Source organism: Thermobia domestica, chromosome 14, assembly GCF_964235325.1.
Source record: "Thermobia domestica chromosome 14, izTheDome1.hap1.1, whole genome shotgun sequence".
Taxonomy (NCBI): Eukaryota; Metazoa; Arthropoda; class Insecta; order Zygentoma; family Lepismatidae; genus Thermobia; species Thermobia domestica.
The window spans coordinates 10,572,960-10,594,985 of NC_137467.1; positions in this window are offsets into that span (position 1 = coordinate 10,572,960).

The window sequence follows — 22,026 nt, forward strand, 5'->3', positions numbered from 1 at the left end:
CGGATGTTAAACTGAAAGATTTCATTTTACCAGTCGAGATTCCTACATCAGATAAAAATTTCAAGCATTATTCCAAAATCAAATTTTAAACAATATGTACTACAATTTCTTATTAGGACGACGCAAGTGGGATTTATAATATTGGAGTTTTAGTATGGTACTTGTACCGATTATGGCCCAGGTCCCTAATATGGCCCACCCACCATATCTCTGCAGATTTACGTTGGTGCTACTAGACTATGACAATATAAACTATGTTCTCATGAAAAGCGTATACATATTTGCGCGGCTCAGAGGACATAGTTTATATTGTCATCTAGTAGCATCAACGTAAATCTGCAGAGATATGGTGGGTGGGCCATATTAGGGACCCGGGCCATAATCGGTACAAGTGCCATACGTAAGTTCGTTAATTCACACGATAGCTCTTGAACGGAAGTTAAATTTTTGAATTCTGTTTTTCGTACGAGCGATTATCTCTTTCGAGTTCGTTAATGGAATCAATCCATTAACGTCTTAACGAGTAACGGCGACTTTGACGGTGGATATCCATATCCTATTTTCTGCAATTGAAAAACGAAGCTAGTAGAAGTTACAGATCTCGCCGTCAGATGGCAGCACACATCCTCCAGAGGCTGACATCTACAGGACGAAATTGAAACTTCTAGTGCCTGATCCTCTTTACTGTCTGCCAAAGTGTATTTAACTTGAATAAAGAAATATCTTTATAATAATCAATCAACCCGGGGACAAAAAAACAATCCTCTTGCAGTTCTTTGTGCCATCGTCCACGTTTCTGTCCTCGGCAAGAAAGAGGATTAAATATTATAAACTTAGTACCGTTATGTAAAATTATTTAAAAACTTCTTAGTCGCTGGTCGGTAGGTGAAAACATATTTTCCAGACTCTGAGTTAGATTCGTCACTCCAGGTGGCCAGTGGGGCTCAGAACTTTTGAGACTAGCTTCAATTCCCTTGAAACTGTGAGTTGCTTGTTTAGATGAATTATATGTTCAAAAAAATAAACAGACAAGAATATGACATAACCTGAGGTTACACCCTCCAAAATATCTCGGAACCTTGTCTCAGTGTTCTGCCTACGGGCCTGCCCTAGGAGTTTAATTTTAGTGGCAACCTTATCAAAATTTTACTTACTCTTCAATTAGGAACAAATATGTGTGCTATCCAAAAATACATGTTTCAGAATCCTGCGGTACTCACGCAACAATTTTTATAAAAGGAGTTTGGCTACGGGCATATAATTTGAAGTACTCACCGACTACCTCTATTAAAAATGTTCCGGAAGTAACACAGGATTCTGAAACATGGATTTTTGGATAGGGTACATACTAGTTCCTCAGTGAAGTTTTGACCCGACCATGGTAGGTCCCATAGTTTTGGAGCTATGGGCCTTTAAAGTTCATCTTTTCATGTTTTCGGCATCCTATATCTCCGAAAGGAAGCATCTGTGCACCCAGGTTAATTTATACTTTTCGTCTTATCTTGGTGTCAGAAATCACCTCTCAAACGTTGTCTGTGTTGTTTTGAAACACCCTGTATACTCAGCGAAGTCTCTATATGGGATATACGACATATTCAGAGAATATACTGTACACAACCTACGAATATTTAGAAGAGTTTCCGTATCCAGCATTTGAATTAGTCAGCAAAATTTTCCATACTCTGGTCGTTGAATATTATCTCTTTGTATATTTTATCATAACTCTTAGAGTCAGACCATAATCGGCATTTTGGGAAAGAATCTATATCTGGCCCATGATGTATCAAGCAAAATTTCTGTAGTCGCTCATTATATGACCTACCTGTATTTTACGCATACTTTCTACACTGACAAGTAACACATTGCTCCTTTGAATCCGGAATGGCGGAACGCCACACATATTCTGAAAAAAAAAAAAAAGTAGTAATTACGATGCAGATGGATTCACAGCGTCAGTCAGCCATGGGTTTGGGAGTGATGGGCCTGTAAAGTTAGGATAGGAACCCATAGGAAATACAATTTCTAGGCATTTCCTTGATGTCTCTTTGTGCTTACCTATTGTAATATACTAAATAGAAACCATACTATCTATAAAACACGAGAGGCAAGTGGAAGATAGCTTTCAAACAAACAATAAAACTGACTTTGGTTTAAATCGATGGATAGTTATTGAAGCTATTATCATCGCATAAAACGAATTTACGACCATGACTGTATAGAGTATTTAAATTATGATTTCGATCAACTATCGACCAAATATTTACCATTCGCCAAATACTCGAAAAAAAAAAAAGTGGGAATACAATACCCCAGTACATCAACTATTGATTGATTTTAGAAAGGCGTACGACTCGGTTAGGAGAGAAACATTATACAACGTTCTTACAGAACTTGGAATACCGAGAAAGCTAATTAGATTAATTAAGATATGTTTAAATGAATCCCAAAGTAAAGTCCGGCTAGGAAAACTTTGTCCACGAGCTTTCACGTCGAAAATGGCCTGAAACAAGGAGATGCGTTGTCGCCATTATTATTTAACTTCGTTCTGGAATACGCTATAAGGAAAATCGAGAATAGCAACCAGGGCCTAGAGTTGAACGGTATTCACCAGGTTATGGCATATGTTGATGATGTAAATTTAATAGGGGATGATAGGAGAACAATAGAAAGAAATGCAAAGATCTTATTAAACGCTTGCAGGGACATGGGTTTACAAGTAAATGCAGACAAAACTAAATACATGGAAGTGCGGCGGGACCGGAATACAGCGAATTATGGATGCGTTAAAATATTAAATAATACTTTTGATAAAGTGGATAGTTTCAAAAATCTAGGATCAATATTAACAGAGGAAAATCATATTCACGAAGAAATTAAATGTCGACTAAAAGCAGGGAATTCGTGTTAATATTCGGTTCAAAATCTCTTGTCGTCGCGAATTCTGTCGAGGAATTTGAAGCTTAAAATATATAAAACGATAATCATGCCTGTTGTTCTGTATGGTTGTGAAACATGGTCGCTTACTCTGAGGGAAGAACATAGACTGACAGTATTTGAGAACAAGATCCTGAGACGAATATTCGGACCCCAGAGGAACGGGAATGGGGAATGGCGGAAACTTCATAACGAGGAACTACATAATTTATACGGTTTACCCAACATTGTCAGGGTCGTCAAGTCTAGGAGGCTTAGGTGGGCAGGTCATGTAGCTAGAATGGAAGAAAGTAGAAACGCTTTCAAAGTCTTGACTGGAAAACCAATCGGAAAACGACCATTAGGAAGACCTAGGCGCAGATGGGAGGACAATATTAATTTTTGTGTATACCGGTACACAGTGGCGTATTTAGGGGGGTGGCTTCCGGGCTTAAGCCCCCCCCCCGAAATCTTACTTAGTATAGTAAAGTAAATGAAATATCTTGCAGAATTTTCACATTTCCAGGTACAGCCCCCTCCTCGAAAGTTAGCAAAGCCCCTCCCGAAACAAAATCGTAAATACGCCACTGCCGGTACAACTGTTTACAAGTAAATTTAGTTCCGTATTTTTTTCATGTTTTGTAAACTTATACTACTAAAATAGGGAACAGCGTAGTGTAGTGGTTGGAGTGTTGGATTCATATCCGCGTGGTCTCGGGTTCAATTCCCTGCCAGTGCTTCCCCAATTTTCGGCGTCCACCTAGCGTCGTGAGACAAAACTAGCGAGTCACTTGAATACGTCTACAAAGCTAGCAATACGCCGGTTAGCGATAGGGCGACCACGTGTTAGTCGTTAGGTTGGACGGAGTTCCACCAATCGCTAACAGATGGCGTGGAGCGGCTCACGCCTACAAATCGGGCCGTTTGGTGGTTTTGGTATACCACTCCAATGAAAATTCGATTTAATTTGAAATAAAATCTGAAATTAAGACTACCACAGTACTAACAATTAATACATTACATTTCCTTATCCCCTTAGTTTCAACTTTTTTACTTTGTCCAGTGTCACTGCCCTGCGAGCCGCCTCTGAAATTGACCAACTTTACTAAAAAGTACTGCCCTTCTCAATTTTCTTGAATTTCCATTATCCCGCTGCACATCTTTTTTTTTTTTTTTTTAAATGGCAAAGGAATATGACTCATTCGAGTCAAATATTTGTTTCAATTTCTTATTTATCTCTTCCTTCTAAAAGCATCACCTGATTAATGAACTAATCCCTTGTAATTAGTTAACGATCTCTCTTCTAAAAGATAACTCTGTATTGAAAAATGCCGATCATAGGTGACTGACTGATCTGCGTCACCATCTTAATTATTTTTCATTATAATTTATGTACTAGTTTTATTGGTGTTTTTGTTTTTTTCTGTGAGTGAACACATGAATAGCATATGGCCCTAATGAAAAGAAAAATGTTCCATTTCTGCTTCCCTTTCATCACATTTCCTTATAAAGTCCACCAATATACGATAATGTGTCTCTCTGTCTGCTCCATACTTGTAAAATTTATACAATTTTAATACAAGTCAACCTGTCATTACTTTCAGGATAAGCAAAGCTTCAAGGAAAATATGCGTCACATTCTATCAAAATCGAATTATAAAGGTAACTAAGAAAGTTCTGTCGCTTTTTCACCCACCACCCTCAAACATCGATATGTCATCTAAGGCGTACCTCGAACATCAAAGATAGTCCCCATCACACCGAAGACCTTCTGCTAACGTTCTGGAAGGCCATGGATTCCATCGCAGTAGAACTTGGTGGGCCGTAAAGCGAAGAATGTATCAAGTGCATTTTGCATCTCTACTAGGGATTTGAACTACCGTCCTCGAAGGTGATTGTCCAAGGAATGGAACAGATGATAATTGGACGATGCAATGTCCGGGGAGTATGGCGGATGCAATAGTAGTTTCCCATCCAAGGCATAGAATGGTGTCCCGTGTGATCCTAGACACGTAGGGCTTAAATTTGTCCTGTAACAGAGGACACCTTTGCTATTCAGAAGTGCTGGCTCCAGAGTTTTCAGTTTTTCTTGAACACGGCTCAACTGCTGACAGTACACAGTTGCATTGATACTCTGATCAGCTGGGAACAGTTCCCGATGCAAGATGCCGTGTCCACCAAACACACAGGAGGACCTTCATTTGGTGCAGTGCTGGTTTCGGCTGTTTTGGAACCAGTACATGGGATGATGACGGCGTGGAGCTTCGTACAGGATCCACTTCTCATCACATGTCAACACCTATCCAGAAAAGGACTCCTTCCTCAGACGAGACAGCAGAGAAACACAGGTGTCTGCTCACGGTTGCCTTCTGATCCAACGTCATTGGAAGTTGGGACCCGCTCCCGACCCAACTTGTAGTGCTTCCCAAGTTGATGGCGATGCTGCCGAATGATTTCTTCACTCACACTGAGTTGTAGTCCCAGTTTCTCATATGTCTGGTCACTGCTACCTGTAGATCTTCATTTTGTATATGTGTTGGTCTTTCAACACGTGGTGTGTCTTCGAGTGTTTCGTCACCGTCTTTAAACCTGTTAAATCACCGCTGCACTCTCCGCGTAATCATGACACCCTCACCAAAGGCCTAACATATCTTTCGCCCCGCTGCAGCGGCGTTTGACCCCAGTTTGAACTCGTACAGCATAGTAGCCCTTATAACGCTCTGTGGAGGTCCCATGTTCACTCTGTTCTTACGCAAGTTGACAGTGTAACTGAACTGCCATAACCATGTAGTATGTTGGACATACTCACACCAACAACTGATCTTCGTCTTATCTCCATTCGCATTGAACTCACGATGCAAGGACCAATTGAACACGGACCTCCACAAAAAGCGACAAAACTTTCTTGGTTACCTTTATATTTTACGAAAGTTATAATAAATGTTTTTAAAAAAAAATCGCAAGGAAGGAAATTCATCCCCTTACTCTATGTAGAGATGTTCAGGAACCTTAAAGAAAATATACTTCATTTTGTTCAAAATCGATATTTTTTTTTTTTTTTTAAAGAAAGAAAATTGTAATGAAACACATGAATTTAATTGCAGGAGGACATAAATTTTCCTCTTTCATTCTTGAAATGAAATGAAATTATTTAGTTTAACGTCCCACGATTATGCCCTTTTAGGCTGAGAGAGACGATGTTTAAGGCAAGTGAATGATGGCGGAAGAATTGGCGGAATGAAGTATGGGAGGAAACAGGGGTACCCCGAGAAAATATACAAACACGACGTTGTCACAACAATCTTGCTTGGACGGGAATCGAACCAGGGACCTCATGCACCAGAGATAAGCGCTCTACCGTGTCCCCTCTTTCATTCTTGACTGAATCTCAAAGAAAACACGTGTCGTATAATTTTCCGGAAATATACCGATATATATGCACAGGGTGCGACTTTTATAATGTCCAATCGTGATAACAAAAAATCCAATAGAAACAGAGAAGCGAAACTTTGAACAAAGTAACCATAGAAAGGGAGACAGCTACCCATATATTTTCTAACATAGCCAGATGAACAGTGTTGCCAACTCAAGATAAAGTTACGTTAAAAAAAAATGGAATGAAATATATTTTATTTCATAATTGGAATCAGCAATGAAAACAAAGACAAAAGAGATGTCACTCACAGATCAGTGTTGCAAACTTTTTGAAAAATAACGCTAAACATATGTCAAATTGAAACCCCTTTTGTGCACACATAGAGTGAGGTACTAACTTTTGGCAAGAACTGTTTAAGTTGACTCCAAGTTTGGAACGGTCAGTTAAACAGTGTTGCCACAACATCAGATAGAAAAGTTGACTTTAGAAATAGTGTAATAACTTGGAAAAGGTCTTTAGTAAATTATGGATTAAAATTTATAGAGTAATTAGATATGTCATAAGAAGCATTGCCGCGTTTATGTGAGATCGTTAAGTCAAGAACTTACAGAGATATTCGGTATTTTGTGAAAGCTGAAACTTTTGCGCTGTGAAAGATGGCAACACTGTCTTAAAATTTCCTGTTTTTCCTCAGCGTTGGAGATTGTAGGGGAAGCAAGTTCAGCAATATTTATGATAGTAATCTGTGACAAAAGCTGTATTCTGTGACAAGTCGACCTAAAGCAAATCCTTTGAAATAAGAAAATCGAATCTTTTTTTCTATGCAAAGGAAATCGCATATTTTTTTCTATTTCATGAATTTTGTAATATATGCTATAAATAATTACAGTAGAACCCCTCTCGTCCGCCCTTGGCTGGTCCGCCACTCCGGTTGATCCGACTAGGCTGCAATGAAATTGCGCACACTTTCCCGGTTTTATCAGTTTTATCTGATAAGCCATTGACAAGCTGTCATAATGTACAAGATTGCGCACAAAAATATTAAACAACGTTGTCAGATGGACAATATTTTCTCTTTTGCCATCTTTGTATATGTGTGTGATTTTATTGACAAGTGTAATTTTGAAAATACAGAGGAATTAACACACAAGCATATGAAGAAGTGCAGAGAAATGATGTACTGTATTCGCAAAAAAAAAAAAAAAAAAAAAAAAAAAAAAAAAAAACACCAGTTCTTCCGAGAAATATTACAGAGGCTGTTGAGCAAACGGTTGAAAGAGAAGATGAGTTAAGTCATGATGGAGAAAAGTTTCTATTTGCAAATGAAGAAGCTAAAATTGTCGTCCTTGGTTAGTAGTGGGAGGTATGCCGTCTATATTATTATTATTAACTTTGAGAATGTAATCGTAATGGTTTGCTTCGTTTTATTTAGGTTTCCACCTAGAATATGGGCTTCAGAACCCTCAGTAGCTCTTCGATCGACGAATGGGGCCGGAGCATTTCATAAGCATTACAACGAACAAGTCTATTCACCGGGTCCAAATATTTATTAAGTGATTTCATCTTTGGTGAAGATACAACCAGAAACAAAATTGAAATTAAGATCATTTACGAAAGGATATACCAATACACAAAGAAAGGAAGATTTGAGGAGACATAACTTAATATTGAAACTGTATCAGATACTTCGTGATACATATTTGGAGTATCAGACAAGGAGAATTAAATTTCTAGAAATTGCAGGCTTAAAATTACAACCAGGAAAATTTTAGCATGTGGATTATAAATATTGGTTTTGGAGATACCTTGACTTGTATTTACTGATCAAATTATATTTAATTAAGCCTCAATATAAATTGCATTTTATTTCTAATTTCTGTTTCTATCTTAGTCTGCAGGAAAACCCTGCTTGCGCACAGATTTTAAAACTATCATTGTGGCAACGTTAGACAAAAATTTGTGTTGAAAAAGGCCAACAGAGATTTGTACTCAATTTAGGATCTAGAGTGTGCGCAATCCAGTTGCTCCCTCTGACTGTGCTCTAGCCGAACTTGTCCCGACTCGTCGGTGACTCACGAAACCCATTGTTATTTACTGCCATCGCGGCATTGTTGTTTACTTACTGTTACCGCATATCCGGTTTGATGTTCCGTCATCTCTTCTATCGTTTCTTTCGTTGTGCGTGTTTTCTGTACTGTACTGCGCAGTTTTTAGTGCTTACTGTTCGTTTGTTTTTACTGTAGAGAACAATACAGTAATTTTTTATTTTAAAGATTGTTTATTTTACTGTATCTTTCTGTATTTTCTGATATTCCGACCTTTTCTTCGTTCCGACCACATCCCCAGTCCCAAAGGTGACGAATTAGAGGGGTTCTACTGTACTTCCTGATTGTCATAAACGTATTCTTTTACATTCTTATTTTCAAGGATCTTATAAAATAGAGGATCTGCTCTTACAACAAAATCTTGAAGCCATACGTCACAGTTTCGCCACTCCTACTCTGCCCACTCCGTCCAATAGGATCGCAATGTTTTGAGCCAACAATCATGGCGGAAACGGACGATGGCGGAAGTAGCCAATCGGACAATGGCGGAAACAAGAGTAATTAATCAGACGTGCCGATGCTCGGTTGTTGTTTGGCTTCATCGATTTAATAGGATGACGATACATATGGGCAGATCCTCTATTTATAACGTCCTTGCTTATTTTAATTTAATTTCTTTCTATTCATTATAAGTTAGAAAATGCATTAAAAACATAGATAATAATCTTTATCAAATTGTAATTGGAAATACGTAAGTTTTCGAATAGTAGCCAAATTGCCGAAATCATCCAACAGTTACAGGTATTCTCCTGTTTTAAGGGATGCACACAGAACTTTCTTTTGAGTTTCAATCACCACGAAATTGACTTCAACTGACTTACAAAAGGTGCCTTCCATTTCAACTCAGGCAAAAAAATATAAAATTGTACCATCACCATCTCAGATATTGTTGAAACTTTTTTTTATAGCAACTAGACGTGTTTTTAAGAGACCCATATTTTTTGTTTTGTCGAAAAAAATTTTTCCGCCAAGTAATGGGCCATCAAAGACGGGGAGTACAATTTATGAATTGTAGAAGACATGGAAAATGGTCAACTTCGGAGCCTCACCATTCGCCTATGGAGACAGGTAAAGTTATAATTCTTGTTGTGGTATGTACATAGGGATATAAATAAACTATATTTTATTATAGTTTGGTTTACGCATGCGTATCTTTTTGTACATAAATTAACAAATGAACGTCAATTTATCTGAAAAGTCGAAGTTTGCGAATATTTTTCGAGCACTTTCGGTTCGAATTTTAAAATTCTGTTTTCGCGGTTGGTAAGACCTAGCTACCCGCTTTCCGAAAAAATTTTTGTATCGCTTCTGTGTGCAACCGTTTTGTCGCAAAAAATTCGAGAAATTGTAAAATTTTCAAAAATCGCCATTTTTGGGCGCCATTTTCTCGAAAACACCATTTTTTAAAATTCTGAAATTTTGTCAGATGGTTCAACTTTACATGAATAATAAACACACCAAATACCATTCTCGACCAATGCTTCATGAATTAACTGCAGGCTTTTAAAGTTAGCGAAGTTTCGTTAACTTTGATGTCACAGTTAGCAACACTGGGAACAATAAAAGTGCAATGATTTGATGATGTTTGTGGTTCACATTCATTAAATGAAGAATAAAAGGTTTTCTTGACTGTTTTGTTCATTATTTTGATCAAGGAAGCTCTCTGAAATAGTAAAATGAGCCTCCCCCTACTCCTCCGTTTTCCGTTTTCTTAAACCGAAATAATCTGAGGTGGAAATTGCGATTATGAAACGCACAAATTTCAAGTTCACTCACTTAAAATGGTCTTCGGAAACAAAATTTCACTTACTTTTTTTATTTTTTACGTGGACCAATCATTTGCTTGGTTGGTGTCTTCTTCGCTAATAGCATGTAACCGTGAAGGTGCTCCAATAGGTGTGGGCTCACTCACAACTCGTCCAGGAGTGGATCTAGGGGGAAGAAACTTTTTTATTTTATATATAAATAAAACCGATCTCAGAGTTTGGAGCTCTTAAAAGTAGCTCTAAGTAGCAGTATTACCTCCCCCCTTCCAGAAGCCCCTGCGTAGCACATTGTCGATAGTCACAAATGCTGAAGGTCCATGTGGAAGCATAACAGCACTTCAACTTCACGTAATTCATGATTTGTATTTCTGCTACGCACCACTGATTATCATACATATAATATGTATGTAACAAAAGTTCCTTTTTGCAGATTTCTTAAATCTACACTTTGAATTGCAGAAGTTCGATTTTGGGGGAAGCATGAAGTTAGTTCATGGTCACCCGTTACTGCCATAAAAACTTCGCCATTTTCCGAAAGCCAAAGATGACTTCGTTGAATACCAGTTACCGGTCGCATACTTTCCCTTTTTTTCTTCCGGAAGTCGTCGAATTCAGTTCCAGGCAACAGAACGAGAGTAATACCCGGAGTTTGTAGTTGCACTATACTCACGAATTCTCCTGCGGTTTTAGTGGGGGCGCGGTGGCTCAGTGGTAGAGCGTTCACCTCCGGTGCTTGGGGTCCCTGGTTCGATCCCAGATCGCGCCGTGTGGGATTTGTGGTGGACAAACACCGTGCTCGTAGGTTTTCTCGGGGTTATCCCGTTTCCTCCCACTTTCTGCATTCCACCATTTCATTCATTTCTCATAATCACCGTCTCCTTTAGCCTAACCGGGATAAGCGTCGGACGTAAAACTTAAAGATTTCATTTCATTTTTTTTCTTCTGCGGTTTTAACACTGTGTATCTGTATTTGCCTAAGGTTATGCCGCGTTGCCACATTCTTTACACCCCCCCCCTCAATAACGTCGCAGAGAGCCTTGCATGGCCGGTTTCACTGCAAAACCACTGCTTTATCGGACCTGTCTGCATCTCGAACATTTGAAATCGATTTTTAAAGTGGGATGCAGCACCATCAGAAATCACTGACACGGTTTGGGAAATTGTAGACACTTATTTTCTCGTATTCCAACCTTTTTCTATAAAATATATTTTCGCTTTTCTTCGAGTATTTTTAGAATCTTGTCTATGGCTATGAGTACATGAGCCGAATCGTGTGTTTTATCGTCGTTTATTACAACAAAACTGTCAGTTGATTCATATTCCGGTGCTAACTCTGAATTTCACTTTGCAGAATAACAGTCCAGTTTTCAGCGAAGTCCACATAAAGTAAAATAGAATTTGTATCTTGAAATTTTATACGCTGCTTTTCGGTAGCAATTAATTCTCTTTGTATTTTCTTGATGTAGTCATGAATTACAGTTAAACCAGCAATGTACGATACGGAAACAGAAAGTGGCACAGTTTTTTTTTTTAAACGAGATTATTGTTTTCCCATATGGCATACCTAACACTTTCATTTTCATCAGGATCAACAATTAAAGACTCCACACTTATTCCTTCCACTCCAGGACATTCACCACATTCTTGAAGAAGACAGTTGTCATTTTCTACGGATCATACTACTAATGGAAATAGGTCACTCATAACAGCTTCAATACAGGCTGCACCTTTGATTTGTAGCAACGCAGTAGCAGCTAACTTAAAATTTGCACAATACTCACACACACATACACACTTCCCTCGCAGGTTGCGGACTGACCCACTTTAGTCGAATACTGTAAAATTCCGAGTGACCCATTCTTATGTTGGGATTGTTCTGTTTAAAAAGTCAGTAAATTTCTTTGGAACGCGTAAGAAAACGTTTCGATTTTTTAAACTTTTTGTCCTTTTTCGATCACTAATGACACCGCACTTAATTGAGACTTTGTTTGGAGCATTCCAAATCATCACTGAGGTAATAGTTCAGGTTTTGTGTAGATCATCAGAATTTATTGGATGGCCATTTCAAGTAAACTTAAAATTTATGTGTTTCGTAATCGTAATTTCCACCTCAGATTATTTCGGTTTAAGAAAACGGAGGAGAAGGGGGAGGCTCATTTTACTATTTCAGAGAGCTTCCTTGATCAAAATAATGAACAAAACAGTCAAGAAAACCTTTTATTCTTCATTTAATGAATGTGAACCACAAACATCATCAAATCATTGCACTTTTATTGTTCCCAGTGTTGCTAACTGTGACATCAAAGTTAACGAAACTTCGCTAACTTTAAAAGCCTGCAGTTAATTCATGAAGCATTGGTCGAGAATGGTATTTGGTGTGTTTATTATTCATGTAAAGTTGAACCATCTGACAAAATTTCAGAATTTTAAAAAATGGTGTTTTCGAGAAAATGGCGCCCAAAAATGGCGATTTTTGAAAATTTTACAATTTCTCGAATTTTTTGCGACAAAACGGTTGCACACAGAAGCGATACAAAAATTTTTCGGAAAGCAGGTAGCTAGGTCTTACCATCCGCGAAAACAGAATTTTAAAATTCGAACCGAAAGTGCTCGAAAAAAATTCGCAAACTTCGATTTTTCAGATAAATTGACGTTCATTTGTTAATTTATGTACAAAAAGATACGCATGCGTAAACCAAACTATAATAAAATATAGTTTATTTATGTCCCTATGTACATACCACAACAAGAATTATAACTTTACCTGTCTCCATAAGCGAATGGTGAGGCTCCGAAGTTGACCATTTTCCATGTCTTCTACAATTTATAAATTGTACTCCCCGTCTTTGATGGCCCATTACTTGGCGGAAAAATTTTTTTCGACAAAACAAAAAATATGGGTCTCTTAAAAACACGTCTAGTTGCTATAAAAAAAAGTTTCAACAATATCTGAGATGGTGATGGTACATACTCTGCCTGAATTGAAATGGAAGGCACCAAAATGTTTCTTAGGAGGCGAGTTGCATCCCTGGATTCATAGGTGCAGTTTCCCCTTATGAACGCTTCAGCGTTATAGGCATAAATACATATATATATCCTACGGATAATGCGGATATATCCTACAATAGCTAAAACGGAAAAACACCAAAACCTGTGTGTGGTTAGGTGGTCACTAAATGCAAGAAATTTATCTGGCCAAGTGAAAGTAGGATGAACCTGGTGGGCCCATCCAGGGGGTGCATCTGTAGTGAGCTGCGGAGCGTAAACAAATATTGTGTTAAAAAAAAAAACGATTATTCTATGCTGGATGACCACTACAAGCAAGAACAATGTCTAACCGAGTTAGGGCAGGACGAAACTAGTGGAACCACTTGGTGTGTGTCCGTAGGAAGCAAGCGCGTTAGCAAAGGTGGGTATACGTGTCTTCCATCATCATTCAGTTGCCTTTATTCATCTGTCTCCCTTAACTTAACGTGCATAATCATGGGACGTTGAATTAGAAGATTTAATTTTATACATACAGTATGTGTGTGTGTGTTTCTTGGGATCAAATATAATAACGAATACTTGTAGGTAATCAAATGATTGTCGGGAGATCCCCGAATTCTGACCCAGTTGTTACATGATTACATAAACTCTTGAATGAGAGCAAGTAATGTTTACATATCCAATAATCTTCCATCAACAGTTCAATAAGAAAGATTTTGCACATAAAATAAGTAATCTTTTACTGTATAGGATAATCTAATCAATTAGAAGTAATTTCTTGTAATGCTTACGTCATAAATCTTTCAGAAAAATTATCTCACAAAAGATATCTTAAATGCAATTTGATCATTCCATCTTCTTCTGCACCCCCTTGCGCCTTGTACGCCCGACAGCTTTATAAAACTATTTTATCTTGCAAACGATTTTGACAATTTATATCCCTAAGCCATTTATTATCTATGGTGATTGATTCAAGATTCACTGTCATGTCTCGTCACTCAATAAAATATTATTCAAGATAAAAAGTTTGAATTATCTTTAACTACATGTTTTTTGAAGGATTGCCATCAAAATTTCAAGTTCTTCAAGGAAAATAGCTTTTGTTTTGCAAAGTTTGCCATCCATATTTTGTCTAATAAATTTCGGTAAAAGATTTTCTTGTGTTATACAGATACCTTTGTTTAAAATTTAAACATGGGGTCAGATGGTAACGATCAGGGCCAGCTCTATCATATCTACAACACGTGCATTTGCACAGGAGCGGCAAGTTTCGAAGGGCACCAAAATCTGTCTAAACTGTTATTACTTAAAATAAATATTTCTTGTTGGAAACAGACTTCATGATGATGGTAGTTAAATTTACTAAGCTGACCTTCTATTTGAATACTACATTCATAAATTATGTTTAGGTCGCATTAGTTTAAGGTCACCGTCATATCGACAATGCTAAAGCAAATTATCAAACAAATCCCACATCTTAGCATGAATTGCTTGATTGTTGTGAAACACAAGCACTCAGTTCTCGAACATTAGCGTACACCTGTTCCATTTAGTTAGTTATCACAGTTTTGATATGGAAAGTAGTGTTGTCTTTGAAATGAAATGAAATCTTTAACTTTAACGTCCCACGGTTGTGTCGGTTAGGCTAAAGGAGACTATGATAATGAGAAATGAGTGAAATGGTGGAATGAAGAAAGTGGGAGGAAACGGGACAACCCCGGGAAAACCCACGAGCACGGTGTTTGTCCACCACAAAGTCCACACGGCGCGATCAGAGGATCGAACCAGGGACCCCAAGCACCGGAGGTGAACGCTCTACCACTGAGCCACCGCGCCCCTAGTGTTGTCTTTGTCACAAATAATTTCCTTATCATTGAAGATGGAAACAAGTTTTCATTTTATTGAAGAGACGTAGAATGAAAATCAACAAATAAAGATAAAAGAGCTAGTTGCACTGGAATTGCAAACTGATATATTGAGATTGAAGTTCGATATTGAATTCTATAAAAAGAGTTACCATCTTTCCTCTGCACTTGTGTTTGCTTTATAGAAAAAGAAAACAAATACAATGTGATTGTATTTGCAGAGTTTAGTTCTTCCTGAGTGCGATTGCTATTTACGTTCCCTTCGTTGTTCATGATGGGGAGCATATTTAAAATCGAGGTTTTTAAGATTTGTTCTTTCTGGAGAAAGTTGGAGTTGCAAAAGATGCCATGGCACGGGGCAGGAAAATTACCTAGGGCCGGTCCTAGATACAATATTGCTCCCAGGGAGCATTCTATGTTTTAGTTCACGAAACCAGAAGCTCGTTAAGGTCTGTAAGACACGATCATACTTGTCTATCAGATATTGTGTCTAATTTTTCTTGAATGAAAGTTTGGAATAAGAAAATGAATAAAACAACAATTGCTGTTATACACGACCAAATACTTAAAAATAATTTTGGTTACTTCTTATTGAAATGTCTTCATTCGAATGTTTAGACAGATAATTTCATTGAGTTTTTTTTTTAAAATATCGATCGATAGTTCTTAATGCGCTGAACAAAATGATTTGAGTGAGTGTAAATCCTCTTGTGTATTTATCGAAACAATTGAGAAAAACTGTGTAGAATATAAAGGCAACCAAGAAATTTCTGTCGCTTTTTGTGGAGGTCTGTGTTCAGTTGTCTCTCACACCGTGAATTGAATGCGAATGGAGATAAGGCGAAGGTCAGTTGTTAGTGTGGGTATACCCAACATATTACCTGGTTGTGGCAGTTCAGTTACATCTTGAACTTGAGTAGGGACAGAGTGCACATGGGACCTCAACACAGCGTCATAAGGGCGTGACTGGGATCAAACGCCGCTGCAGCAAGGTGGGAGAAATGCCAGGCCTTTGGTGAGGGTGTCGTGACTACGCGGACAGTGCAGCGGTGGTTTAACAAGTTTAAGGACGGTGAAGAAACGCTCGAAGACGCAGTACATGCCGGAAGACGAACACATGTACAAAATGAAGATCATCAGGCACCAATTGAGGCGAACAGTGGCCACACACGGGAGGAACTGGGACTACAATTCATTATGAGTGGAGAAATCATTCGGCAGCACCTCCATCAACTTGGGAAGTACTACAAGTTGGGTCGATAAGTCCTACATTATTTAACTCCGGGCCAGAAGGCAATGCAAGCAGTCAACTGTGTTTCTTTGCTGTCTCGTCTAAGGAAGGAGACATTTTTGGACAGGGTTTTGACATGTGATGATAAGTATGTCCTGTACGAAGCTCCACGGCGCCGTCATCATTGGTTAGCATCCCATGAACCGGTTCCAAAACAGTCGAAAACAGCACTGCACTAGATTAAAATCCTCCTGTGTGTATCGTGGATTGTTCTCGGCATCATACATCGGGTAGTGCTACTAGCTGGTCAGAGCATCAATGCAACTGTGTACTGTCAGCACTTGAGCCGTGTTCAAGAAAAACTCAAAACTCTGGAGCCAACACTTCTGAATCGCAAAGAGGTTCTCCTTTTACGGGACAACGTTAAACCCCACGTAACTAGGATGACTGAGGATACAATTCTTCGCCTTACATGGGAAACACTATTACATCCGCCATACTCCCCGGACATTGCACCGTATTATTATCACCTGTTCCATTCCTTGGACAATCACCTTAGAGGACGGTAGTTTAAATCCCTAGTAGAGATGCAAAATGCACTTGATACCTTCTTCGCTTTCCGGCCCACCAAGTTCTACCTCGATGGAATCCATGACCTTCCAGAACGTTGACAGAAGATCGTCGATGCTGATGGGGACTATTTTTTATCTTCGAGGTATGTGTTAGATGACATCGAAGTTCGAAGCTGGTAGGTGAAAAAGCGTCAGAACTTTCTTGGTTACCTTTATATAACTGCATATATCTATAACTATCAGAATACCTGTTCTTCGCAGAGGGAGAATACGTTTGATTTTAGACGTAAAGGCCTGAATTTGGAGTTAAACGGCATCGGAAGTGTCACTGTTCGTCTCAGCGACTCCGAAAACTATGAATTCGACATTAATATCGGTCATTTTCGATCATTTTCAAATACCTCCCCTCCTCCTCCTCCCCTAAGTTGCACTGTCAAAGTGAAAAGATAAAAACCATCCCAGGTCAGAACCTCATCAATGTTAAAAATTTGATAGAGATTGGTCGGGTGGCTAAAGATGTATGAAGTCACAACATAGTCACTTTCATTTATATACATATATAGATTGCGATGAAAACGAAATATTGCATTGAAAAATGCGGTATACTTTTGATCATAATTTATTACCGAAATTTGCTCTTGCAAAAATAAATAAATCAATAAATTATTGCTTTTCTTTCAAAACAGAGAACAGTTCTCTTTCGATGTCATACGGTATATAGTAAACGTTCAGTGAATCCTTCCCCTTTAGGTATATTTAAGTTTCTTGACAATGCAAACAAATCCACTACGAACTACATACCATATTACTGGAGGCGGAGGCTAGTCATGACAACCAAGATATCTTTTATACTTTGACATTATATGGGATCTGGAAATAAAGCACGTGTTAATAAGATTTTAAGACACAAGACCATACTTTACGTTTCGGAAATTCGTCATCTGTTTTCTGTACGTGTAAGAATGGAGCGCTTCACAATGGAACAGTGTGTTGGCATAGAGAAAACATCACAAATGTGGTGAATGTGGTGAATTCCTTCCCGTACAGAAAACAGGTGACGATTATGCACTATTTGGCGCTCTGTGACTTACTAACTAGGGATGGCCAGAACCGGTTCCTGGTGGAACCGGTTTTCGGGTCTGAACGGATCCGGTTCCGGAACCGGTTTTTCGGATCCAGGTCTGGAACCGGTTCTTCGGATCCCGGTCTGGAACCGGTTCTGAAAACAGAACCGGTTCCGCTGGAACCGAAACTTTGTTACCATCCCTACCTAAACGCGAGCTGCTGGCAAGCTGTGAACAGTATGCTAGATGAAATGGTGGAAGCGACAGGCAGGCGCCCAGGCGGCGGCAGCTTGTCTCATTTGGCTAAATAAACTGGGTAACTGGCAAACTCATTGGCTAAACAGGCAAACTGGCCAACTCATTTGGCTAAACACCCACTGGTGGACCAAATTTTTTTTCTGGGGGTACAAGCGGGTCTGGGCGGGGAAGGCACAACTGCATGGTCCTCTTTGCATTATTTTTGAAGGTCAACTTTGTGCCTCCTTTACGGGTTTTTGGGGGCTTTCGGATCCAGGTCTGGAACCGAGTTTTCAGATCCAGATATGGAACCGGTTCCTAAGATCCGGTTCTGGAACCGGGTTTTCGGATCCAAGTCTGGAACCGGTTCCTAAGATCCGGTTCTGGAACCGGGTTTTCGGATCCAGGTCCGGAACCGGTTCTGAAAACCGGATCTCCGAGAACCGGTTCCTCGCGGAACCGGTTCCGCCGGAACCGGAACTTTGTGGCCATCCCTATTACTAACCACAAAAACAACATATGAAAATGGTGTAACATTCAGTGCTGCCAACTTACGGAAAAAGATATGACATGTATTTTGAAAATTGCGTACTTTAAGGGACACCCTTTAGAACTGCTTCGTCTGTCTGTCTCTCTATCACTGGCGCAAATTCCGGGAGGATGAGGGGTACATGTCCCCTCCAATCTTGGAACTGGGGGGAACTGTCCTCCCCCCAATAATCCGATCTGAAATGTGTTTTTTTGGGAGAAATGTGACAATTTGTTTCCGATTGCTACAAAGGAAAGTGAGATGAAATTTATGTCTCCCTCAGAATAAGCCTCAAATGTGCCCGACTCCAAATGTTGACAACTCTGCTTCCCTGATCCTCCCCAGTATTGTTTTTCAACTTCATAAATATGTTCACGATATATATATATACAGGGGTCGATCCAGGGGGGGCTATAGGGGTTATAGCCCTCCCCTTGGTGCTCATGTATACACTGGATAAAATGGACTTTAATCCTGCTTTACAGTGGACAAAACGACAAAATATGGTTTAGTCCCTCCCTTGATCATATCCTGGATCCGCCCGTGTGTATATATATATATGAAAACGGTCTTACCCGTCCCCCCCCCCCTAATGTTGAAGACAGATTTGCGCCTCTGCTCTCTATCAATAGGTTTCAGGAAAGTAATGATAAAAGCTAGCGAGAAACGTTCTTTGGTATAGATAAGGTCTCCCAAGAATAACTTCCATTTCCTTCTTTTATCCCTGTATTCAAACTGAAACTTCAATTTTGATCATAAGCCAAAACGGTCATTGATAGTGAGAAAGTAGATTTATGAAATGGATTCAGTTTCCGAAAAATAGGTTTCATTTCCACTTTATCTCCCTATTGAAACCAGAAGTGATAGACATTACTACCATTTGCAGTTTTTAATAATGGAACGTTAAGGTGTAGTGAGAAATGTTCTTTGAAATGAATTGAGCTTCCTAAGAATAGGTTTCTACTACTAAAACTGGAATTGGGAAAAATCTACAAGCACTTCCGGTTTCAGTGCTGACCTCCATAGAAGAAAAGTGTTAATATATAGAAAGAAGTTTCTTTATAACATAAATTCATTTAAAATACATTTCTGACCAGAACAAAATAAATTATTTAATAACTATAGTTTTTTTTTTTTTTTTTTTTTTGTTACAGTTTCAAGGACCTAACGTCCTCTTCATCAGACATTGAGAAAAGACAGATGATAGCAAATCTTATATCTTCCTCAGCCGTTAGTTAGCATATTTATTTTCTATGTTCGAATGAAAAGAGAAAATAATGCTATTTACAAACATGTAAAAGAAACGGGGCATATGATAGGTTGGGAAGGGGCTAGAGGTTTAGAAAGAGAAAAAAGAAAGATTATTAGGAAGTGGGAGGAAGCGAGAAGAATAAAGAAAGAACAAGAGGAGAACTTAATGAACTGGACAAGTGGTATAAATATACATGAGCAATGGGAGAAATTATTAGAAGTGATAGAAAAGAAAAATGCATAAGACTATTAGTGCAATTTGAATATTTTCAAATTTCTGTTATTTTATTTTATTTTATTTTATTTTATTTTATATAAAGATCAATAGAATTGTAAAATTGCATTGACAATTAACATGTATTAACAATGTATTTATATGATATTGTTACATATTACAAATTTAAATTTTATATATATAAAAACAACAATATAAATGAATATGCTAACTAACGGCTGAGGAAGATATAAGATTTGCTGCTATCTGTCTTTTCTCAATGTCTGATGAAGAGGACGTTAGGTCCTTGAAACTGTAACAAATATCGTATAGTTATTAAATAATTCATTTTGTCTGGTCAGAAATGTGTTTTAAATGTTATTGTGATTATCCAGAACCATGGAGTTTATTTATTAACATAAATTCAGCGTCTCAAAAATAAACTTCACGTCAACCCTTAAAACTAGGCCTACTATTCAAACCAAATCTACAATTTTCAGTTTCAACACTGAAGCCGAATTTGAATTTTAACGTCCCGTTTAACAGCGAGGCTATATGAGACGTGGACCTACTGATTAACGTGGAATCCGAACCACATGAGCTCCCGACGGGAATGGAACTCGGGTATCCCACGCCAAAGGCGCGTACGCTAACCGCTTACCCGCGGAGAAGCTCCGGTTTCAACACTCATCACCATGAAGGAAAAATGGCAATAGATATCAAGAAGCAGTTTCTTTTTATATGGATATTCGTTGTCAGAGAAGATATATTTCCGCTCTTATATTCGTGCTAAAACCAGAAATGGTGGAAATTTACTATCATTTCCGGTTTCAATATTTATAATATTCCCCTAGAGCTAAAACGGTAATAGGAGATTACTCAATTTTTTAAAATAAGTTCAGAACCGCAAGAATAGATTCTCAATCTTTATTCTACTGTTCAAACCGGAAGTATTAAAAACTTGTAGAGCTTCCGGTTTCAATACTCATTTCTGCAGAGAAAAAACTGTAAATAGAACAAGAAACTGTTTTCTAGATCTATTCAGCGTTTTTTTTTCTTCTACTGCAGTCGGTATTATTCTTCTATTACACCAGGTAGTAATTGGTATAGCATTTCCGGTTTTAATATTAAACGTCCGTAGTTCGGAACTTTACTGTAGTTTCACAATTAGAAACAAAGTTGACTTGTTGTTGGAATAAAGATGGCGCTTAACTCTTACCTTTGTATAATAAAAAGCTAAGTACAGGGTGATTCAAAGAAACGGGAAATTTTGAAAGTTGTGTTGGCAACAGCGAGCGTTTGGTAACACTGAATAACGTGCGCCAGCTTGTCAACGACACCCTCCATTTAATTTTCATGAATACTTGGAGTGGTGCGCGATCAAATAGTTTCACAAGAACAATGACACTGTGGAGGAGACACGTAGAGAATTTCGCCCGAATTTAATTTAGGATGCCACGTTCATGGTCCACCAGCACATGTAATTAAAACATGCATATGTAATTTCGAGCAAACTAGTTCGGCAATGAACAAGAAACCTCGAGGACGTGTGCGAACCGTTACACAGAGAAAAATCTGTTCTCCGGACAGCGGTATATTGTACAAATATACGGTATGATCTTGCTTACTATAGAAATCAGTACGGAGCATACGTTATCCGTATGCTACATAGGCACTGCCCTTAGATGTTACATCATGCCGTTGCAGGATGTCTGACATCTAACAGTTTTCCGTATATCAGATGCATATACTTATGTTACCTTCGTCAGCTATATGTTATATACGCCCATTTGTATGCGAGATCCTGACCGCCTATATTGTTTCATACGGAAAGTAGGTATAGATGGAACACTTATACAGAAAATATTATAAAACATGCGTTTTCACTTATACGTCTGCTGTACGTTAAGTCCAA